The sequence below is a fragment of the Salmo salar genome, chromosome 12 (genome assembly GCF_965601325.2).
Source record: "Salmo salar chromosome 12, fSalSal1, whole genome shotgun sequence".
NCBI lineage: Eukaryota > Metazoa > Chordata > Actinopteri > Salmoniformes > Salmonidae > Salmo > Salmo salar.
Genome location: NC_138302.1, coordinates 3585001 through 3594251, shown reverse-complemented (window position 1 = coordinate 3594251; position 9251 = coordinate 3585001).

Genomic DNA, 9251 nt, shown 5'->3' with positions numbered 1-9251 from the left:
TATTCTCAAGTTGTACCTCTTTACCTCACCTCTCTCAGTAGAATAATAGTCATCATTAGTCTAAAGTTGTACCTCTTTACCTCACCTCTCTCAGTAAAATAATAGTCTATCAGTCTAAAGTTGTACCTCTTTCCCTCACCTCTCACAGTAGAATAATAGTCTATCAGTCAGAAGTTGTACCTCTTTACCTCACCTCTCTCAGTAGAATAATAGTCTATCAGTCTAAAGTTGTACCTCTTTACCTCACCTCTCACAGTAGAATAATAGTCATCATTAGTCTAAAGTTGTACCTCTTTACCTCACCTCTCTCAGTAGAATAATAGTCAATCAGTCTAAAGTAGTACCTCTTTACCTCACCTCTCACAGTTGAATAATAGTCATCATCAGTCTAAAGTTGTACCTCTTTACCTCACCTCTCTCAGTAGAATAATAGTCATCATTAGTCTAAAGTTGTACCTCTTTACCTCACCTCTCTCAGTAGAATATTAGTCATCATTAGTCTAAAGTTGTACCTCTTTACCTCACCTCTCACAGTAGAATAATAGTCATCATTAGTCTCAAGTTGTACCTCTTTACCTCACCTCTCACAGTAGAATAATAGTCATCATTAGTCTCAAGTTGTACCTCTTTACCTCACCTCTCTCAGTAGAATAATAGTCTCATCATTAGTCAAGTTGTACCTCTTTACCTCACCTCTCACAGTAGAATAATAGTCATCATTAGTCAAGTTGTCCCTCTTTACCTCACCTCTCACAGTAGAATAATAGTCATCATTAGTCAAGTTGTACCTCTTTACCTCACCTATCACAGTAGAATAATAGTCTATCAGTCAAAAGTTGTACCTCTTTACCTCACCTCTCTCAGTAGAATAATAGTCTATCAGTCTGAAGTTGTACCTCTTTACCTCACCTCTCACAGTAGAATAATAGTCATCATTAGTCAAGTTGTACCTCTTTACCTCACCTATCACAGTAGAATAATAGAAATCATTAGCCAAGTTGTCCCTCTTTACCTTACCTCTCACAGTAGAATAATAGTCATCATTAGTCAAGTTGTACCTCTTTACCTCACCTATCACAGTAGAATAATAGAAATCATTAGCCAAGTTGTACTTCTTTACCTCAACCTCTCACAGTCTGGAATATTTCCCTGTCTTCAGGTTCATGTGATATACATGTTCATTCGGCATTCATTTGTGGACATGTTTGTCTTTGGCCCAGTCTGTTCCAACCAGCTCGACCATCGTCAGTTAGAAGTGGACTGTTTAAAGACCCAGTTTTGTTTTTGTTTTTGTTTGTGTTAGATAATCCAAACCGTGTTTTTTTTCCTCCAGTTTTTATATATTCATTTCCACACTATGAGGTTGGAATAATACTTTGAAATTGTGGAAATTATGATAATAATAATGCCCTTTTAGTGTAAGAGATGTTTTGAAGAGTAGTTTTTTTGAAATGTTCAGCCTGTTTTGGTGCGATGGAATTTTTTGTGCTAACTGATGACATCACCAAGTGGTAAATGAGTTCATAGACCAATAGGAAAGAGAGTTCCAAACGACTCAGCCAATAACAGCTAGTTTTGAATTCTTGCTTGAGAAATTGCTATTTTTCGAATAAACACATTTATTTTAGTTTCTTTTTATGACCATTTTAAATTGAAAACAATCACAGTAAAGTACTTAATTGTTTCCCCTGGAAATGATTTGATGTTTTAGATTTAAAAAAACAAAATGGCTACTGTTGGGCCCTTTAAAAGTTTCCTCTGAAACTCACAGTCTGTAATTCTCCCAGTCATATCAGATGAACTGGAAGTGTAGTCTTTAACAGATGTCCATATACCAGAGAGTGTCTTTAACAGATGTCCATCTACCAGAGAGTGTCTTTAACAGATGTCCATCTACCAGAGAGTCTTTAACAGATGTCCATCTACCAGAGACTGTCTCTTTAACAGTTGTCCATCTACCAGAGTGTCTCTTTAACAGATGTCCATCCACCAGAGAGTCTCTTTAACAGATGTCCATCTACCAGAGTGTCTCTCTAACAGATGTCCATCTACCAGAGTGTCTCTTTAACAGATGTCCATCTACCAGAGAGTGTCTCTTTAACAGATGTCCATCTACCAGAGTGTCTCTTTAACAGATGTCCATCTACCAGAGTGTCTCTTTAACAGATGTCCATCTACCAGAGTGTAGTCTTTAACAGATGTCCATCTACCAGAGTGTCTCTTTAACAGATGTCCATCTACCAGAGAGTGTCTCTTTAACAGATGTCCATCTACCAGAGTGTCTCTTTAACAGATGTCCATCTACCAGAGTGTCTCTTTAACAGATGTCCATCCACCAGAGAGTCTCTTTAACAGATGTCCATCTACCAGAGTGTCTCTCTAACAGATGTCCATCTACCAGAGTGTCTCTTTAACAGATGTCCATCTACCAGAGAGTGTCTCTTTAACAGATGTCCATCTACCAGAGTGTCTCTTTAACAGATGTCCATCTACCAGAGTGTCTCTTTAACAGATGTCCATCTACCAGAGTGTAGTCTTTAACAGATGTCCATCTACCAGAGTGTCTCTTTAACAGATGTCCATCTACCAGAGAGTGTCTCTTTAACAGATGTCCATCTACCAGAGTGTCTCTTTAACAGATGTCCATCTACCAGAGTGTCTCTTTAACAGATGTCCATCTACCAGAGAGTCTCTTTAACAGATGTCCATCTACCAGAGTCCCGTTTTTAACGGACAGAGCCGGTGTCTTTAACGGGACAGAGCCGGTGTCTTTTAACGGGACAGAGCCGGTGTCTTTTAACGGGACAGAGCCGGTGTCTTTAACGGGACAGAGCCGGTGTCTTTAACGGGACAGAGCCGGTGTCTTTAACGGGACAGAGCCGGTGTCTTTAACTTGTTATGGATAGGGGGCAGTATTTTCATGGACGGATAAAAAACGTACCCGATTTAATCTGGTTATTACTCCTGCCCAGAAACTAGAATATGCATATAATTAGTAGCTTTGGATAGAAAACACTCCAAAGTTTTTAAAACTGTTTGAATGGTGTCTGTGAGTATAACAGAACTCAAATGGCAGGCCAAAACCTGAGAAGATTCTGTACAGGAAGTACCCTGTCTGACCATTTCTTGGCCTTCTTTGTCATCTCTATCCAAAACAGAGAATCTCTGCTGTAATGTGACACTTTCTAAGGCTCCCATAGGCTCTCAGAAGGCGCCAGAACGTTGAATGATGACTCTGCAGTTACTGGCTGAAAAACAGTAGCGCATTTGGAAAGTGGTCGATCTGAGAACAATGAGACGGGTGCGCGCGTGCACGTGACGAGTCCATTTTACTTTTTCAGTCTTTGAACGAAAACAACGACTCCCGGTCGGAATATTATCGCTATTTTACGAGAAAAATTGCATAAAAATTTATTTTAAACAGCGTTTGACATGCTTCGAAGTACGGTAATGGAATATTTTGAAATTTTTTGTCGCGATACGCGTCCGCGCGTCACCCTTCGTTACCCTTCGGATAGTGTCTTGAACGCACGAACAAAACGCCGCTATTTGGATATAACTATGGATTATTTGGAACCAAACCAACATTTGTTGTTGAAGTAGAAGTCCTGGGAGTGCATTCTGACGAAGAACAGCAAAGGTAATAACATTTTTCTTATAGTAAATCTGAGTTTGGAGAGTACCAAACTTGGTGGGTGTCCAATTAGCTAGCCCGTGATGGTGAGCTATCTACTCAGAATATGCTTTCACCGAAAATGTGGTTTCACCGAAAAGCTATTTTAAAATCGGACACCGCGATTGCATAAAGGAGTTCTGTACCTATAATTCTTAAAATAATTGTTATGTTTTTTGTGAACGTTTATCGTGAGTAATTTAGTAAATTCACCGGAAGTGTTCGGTGGGAATGCTAGTTCTGAACGTCACATGCTAATGTAAAGGCTGTTTTTTGATATAAGTATGTACTTGATTGAACAAAACATACATGTATTGTATAACATAATGTCCTAGGAGTGTCATCTGATGAAGATCATGAAAGGTTAGTGCTGCATTTAGCTGTGGTTTTGGTTTTTGTGACATTATATGCTAGCTTGAAAAATGGGTGTCTGATTATTTCTGGCTGGGTACTCTGCTGACATAATCTAATGTTTTGCTTTCGTTGTAAAGCCTTTTTGAAATCGGACAGTGTGGTTAGATAAAGGAGAGTCTTGTCTTTAAAATGGTGTAAAATAGTCATATGTTTGAAAAATGGAAGTTTTCGGATTTTTGAGGAGTTTGTATTTCGCGCCACGCCCTATCATTGGATATTGGAGCGGTGTTCCGCTAGCGGAACGTCTAGATGTAAGAGGTTAACGGGACAGAGCCGGTGTCTTTAACGGGACAGAGCCGGTGTTTTTAACGGGGCAGAGCCGGTGTTTTTAACGGGACAGAGCCGGTGTTTTTAACGGGACAGAGCCGGTGTCTTTAACGGGACAGAGCCGGTGTCTTTAACGGGACAGAGCCAGTGTCTTTAACGGGACAGAGCCGGTGTCTTTAACGGGACAGAGCCGGTGTCTTTTAACGGGACAGAGACGGTGTCTTTTAACGGGACAGAGCCGGTGTCTTTAAACGGGACAGAGACGGTGTCTTTTAACGGGACAGAGCCGGTGTCTTTAACCTCTATGGGCTATGTGGGACGCAAGCGTCCCACCCCTGGTACACCCTATCAACAACAGGTGAAATATCAAGAGCGCCAAATTTGAAAACAATTAAATGTCATAATTCAAATTTCTCAAACGTACAACTAACTATCTTACACCCTTTGAAAGATAAACATCTCCTTAATCTAACCACGTTGTCCGATTTCAAAAAGGCTTTACGGCGAAAGCATAAAGTTAGATTATGTTAGGAGAGTACATTGACAATAGCTGTGTGTAATGTTTTGTCAATTCAAAGACAGGCGTCACCAAAAGCAGAAAACCAGCTAAAATTATGCACTAACCTTTGACAATCTCCATCAGATGACACTCCTAGGACATTATGTTAGACAATACATGGATTTTTTGTTCTATCAAGTTCATATTTATATCCAAAAACAGCGTTTTACTATGGCGTTGATGTTGAGGAAATCTTTTCCCTCCAATACCGCCAGTCAAATCAGCACAACAAATTAAATAATTACTATTCGAAAACATTGGTAAAATATTATATTGTCATTCAAAGAATTTTAGATTTACATCTCTTGAACGCAACCGGATTGCCAGATTTAAAAATAACCTTACTGGGAAATCACACTTTGCAATAATCTGAGCACTGCGCCCAGAAAAATACGCTTTGCGATACAGACTAACCGCCATGTTGGAGAGATCTAAAATCGAAAATACTATGTAAATTATCCATTACCTTTGATTCTCTTCATCAGATGTCACTTCCAGGAATCCCAGGTCCATAACAAATGTAGTTTTGTTCGAAAATGCTCATAATTTATGTCCAAAAAGCTCTGTGTTGTTAGCACATGATCTATGCCCGCCGGACTTGTCTTCATGAACGAGGGGGAAAAAAATATTTACGTTCGTTCAAACATGTCAAATGTTGTATAGCATAAATCATTATTGCCTTTTTTAACCAGAACATGAATAATATTCAAGGCTGACGATTGCATTCTCTTTTAAAACGTATTGGAACGAGAGTACCCAACATGAACTCGCGCGCCAGAGTGTAATTGGCCACCACCGTTCCAAGGCTCTTGTTCGGTCAGATCTCACAGTATAAGACTCAAAACACTTTGTAAAGACTAGCGACATCTAGTGGAAGCCATAGGAAGTGCTCAACGATTAATACGCCCCTGTGTGTTTCAATGGCATAGGCTTAAAGGTAATTCAACACATCAGGTATCCACTTCCTGTCAGAATTTGTCTCAGGGTTTTGACTGCCATATGAGTTCTGTTATACTTACAGACACCATTCAAACAGTTTTAGAAAATTCAGAGTGTTTTCTATCCAAACCTGAACAATAATATGCATATTCTAGCTTCTGAGTTGGTGTAGGAGGCAGTTAAAAATGGGAACATATTTTTTTCAAAATTCTCAATACTGCCCCCTAGCCCCAACAGGTTCACGTGACAGAGCCGGTGTCTTTAACGGGACAGAGCCGGTGTTTTTAACGGGACAGAGCCGGTGTCTTTAACGGGACAGAGCCGGTGTCTTTTAACGGGACAGAGACGGTGTCTTTTAACGGGACAGAGCCGGTGTCTTTTAACGGGACAGAGCCGGTGTCTTTTAACGGGACAGAGCCGGTGTCTTTAACGGGACAGAGCCGGTGTCTTTAACGGGACAGAGCCGGTGTCTTTAACGGGACAGAGCCGGTGTTTTTAACGGGACAGAGCCTTTGTCTTTAATGGGACAGAGCCGGTGTCATTATTGGGACAGACCCGGTGTCATTTAATGGGACAGAGCCGGTGTCTTTTAACAGGACAGAGCCGGTGTTTTTAATGGGACAGAGCCGGTGTCTTTAACGGGACAGAGCCGGTGTTTTTAACGGGACAGAGCCTTTGTCTTTAACGGGACAGAGCCGGTGTCTTTAACGGGACAGAGCCGGTGTCATTATTGGGACAGAGCCGGTGTTATTAACGGGACAGAGCCTTTGTCTTTAATGGGACAGAGCCGGTGTCATTATTGGGACAGACCCGGTGTCTTTTAATGGGACAGAGCCGGTGTCTTTTAACAGGACAGAGCCGGTGTTTTTAATGGGACAGAGCCGGTGTCTTTAACGGGACAGAGCCGGTGTTTTTAACGGGACAGAGCCTTTGTCTTTAACGGGACAGAGCCGGTGTCTTTAACGGGACAGAGCCGGTGTCATTATTGGGACAGAGCCGGTGTCTTTAACGGGACAGAGCCGGTGTCTTTAACGGGACAGAGCCTGTGTCTTTTAACGGGACAGACCGTGACTTAATGTGTCTTAGTTGTGATACTGTAACGTAATTACTTAATTGTTAATTACCGGGTGGATTAACTGAGGTTTTTCCCCGCTACCGTTTCCCGTTTTTACCGGTCGGTCTGTCTGTCTATAGGTTCAGTCATGACTGACGGGGAGGAGAGAGAACCGGAGGAAGAGGAGGAGAGAGAACCAGAGGAAGAAAAGGAGGAAAGAGCGAGGGTCCCTATACCGGGACAGAGGTCTGAGGGTCGAGGAGAGACTGGTGAGGAGGAAGAGGAGGAGGAAGAGCTGCCGTACCCTTCTCTCTACGCCGTGGTTTTGTTTCGTCTCTCCCAGACCTCTCCGCCTCGCTGCTGGTGCCTCAAGGCTGTCTGCCACCCATATCCTTTATACTGGTGGACACACACACACACACACACACACACACACACACACACACACACACACACACACACACACACACACACACACACACACACACACACACACACACTCTCTCTCTCTCTCTCTCTCTCTGATTGTCTTTATTAGACCAGAAGGGGTGTGATGCCACAGAGCAGGTGTGTGTGTGTGTGTGTGTGTGTGTGTGTGTGTGTGTGTGTGTGTGTGTGTGTGTGTGTGTGTGTGTGTGTGTGTGTGTGTGTGTGTGTGTGTGTGTGTGATGAGGGTGTGTGTGTGTGTGTAATATGAGGGTGTGTGTGTGTGTGTGTGTGTAATGAGGGTGTGTGTGTGTGTGTGTGTGTGTGTGTGTGTGTGTGTGTGTTGCTCATATGAAGTGTGTATGATGTTACTTATTTCTGATATGAAGCGTATGACAAGGAGAAATTCCACAGTGGCTCTGTGTGTGTGTGTGTGTGTGTGTGTGTGTGTGTGTGTGTGTGTGTGTGTGTGTGTGATGAGGGTGTGTGTGTGTGTGTAATGAGGGTGTGTGTGTGTGTGTGTGTGTGTGTTGCTAATATGAAGTGTGTATGATGTTACTTATTTCTGATATGAAGCGTATGACAAGGAGAAATTCCACAGTGGCTCTGTGTGTGTGTGTGTGTGTGTGTGTGTGTGTGTGTGTGTGTGTGTGTATGTGTGTTTTACAGTTTGTTATTCTCCTGTACTCTCTCAGTTTGCTCGGGCTGGTGTACCCACAATGCACCTTGTCTTCAGATGTTTACAGACAAGATTAAACACTCACTTCATGACGGAAGCCAATGGTGCTGGTATTTCCTGAACTAGTCTGACCTCCTTCTCTTCCTCCTCCTCCTCTTCCTCTTCCTCCTCCTACTCTTCCTCATCTTCCTCCTCCTCCTCTTCCTCCTCTTCCTCCTCCCTCCTCCTCCTCCTCTTCCTCCTCCTCCTACTCCTCCTCCCCTTCCTCCTCTTCCTCTTCCTCCTCCTCCTCTTCCTCCTCCCTCCTCCTCCTCCTCTTCCTCTTTCTCCTACTCCCCCTCCCCTTCCTCCTATTCCTCTTCCTCTTCCTCCTCCTCCTCCTCCTCCTCCTCCTCCTCCTCCTCCTCCCTGAAGACAGAGTGGTGTTGGTGAAGGTGGGTATTTCCTGAACTAGTCTGACCCCCCTCCATTAAACACGGGGGAAAGAAGGGAAGACCTTAAAGAAAAATATCCAAATGTTCCCTCATTGTGTGTCTCCATAGCAACAATCACTTATGAATCTCCAGGGTTACGGTGGCCTGATACAGTTCCCCTCCCAAACCCGGTGAGCGATGTAATGGGGACACCTCTCCTCTCCTCTCCTCTCCTCTCCTCTCCTCTCCTCTCCTCTCCTCTCCTCTCCTCTCCTCTCCTCTCCTCTCCTCTCCTCTCCTCTCCTCTCCTCTCCTCTCCTCTCCTCTCCCCTCCTCTCCTCTCCTCTCCTCTCCTCTCCTCTCCTCTCCCCTCCCCTCCTCTCCTCTCCTCTCCTCTCTCCTAACCCTAAGAGACATAACACCTCTCCTCTCCTCTCCTCTCCTCTCCTCTCCTCTCCTCTCCTCTCCTCTCCCCTCCCCTCCCCTCCCCTCCCCTCCCCTCCCCTCCTCTCTCCTAACCCTAAGAGACATAACACCTCTCCTCTCCTCTCCTCTCCTCTCCTCTCCTCTCCTCTCCTCTCCTCTCCTCTCCTCTCCTCTCCTCTCCTCTCCTCTCCTCTCCTCTCCTCTCCCCTCCCCTCCTCTCCTCTCCTCTCTCCTAACCCTAAGAGACATAACACCTCTCCTCTCCTCTCCTCTCCTCTCCCCTCCCCTCCCCTCCTCTCCTCTCCTCTCTCCTAACCCTAAGAGACATAACACCTCTCCTCTCCTCTCCTCTCCTCTCCTCTCCTCTCCTCTCCTCTCCTCTCCTCTCCTCTCCTCTCCTC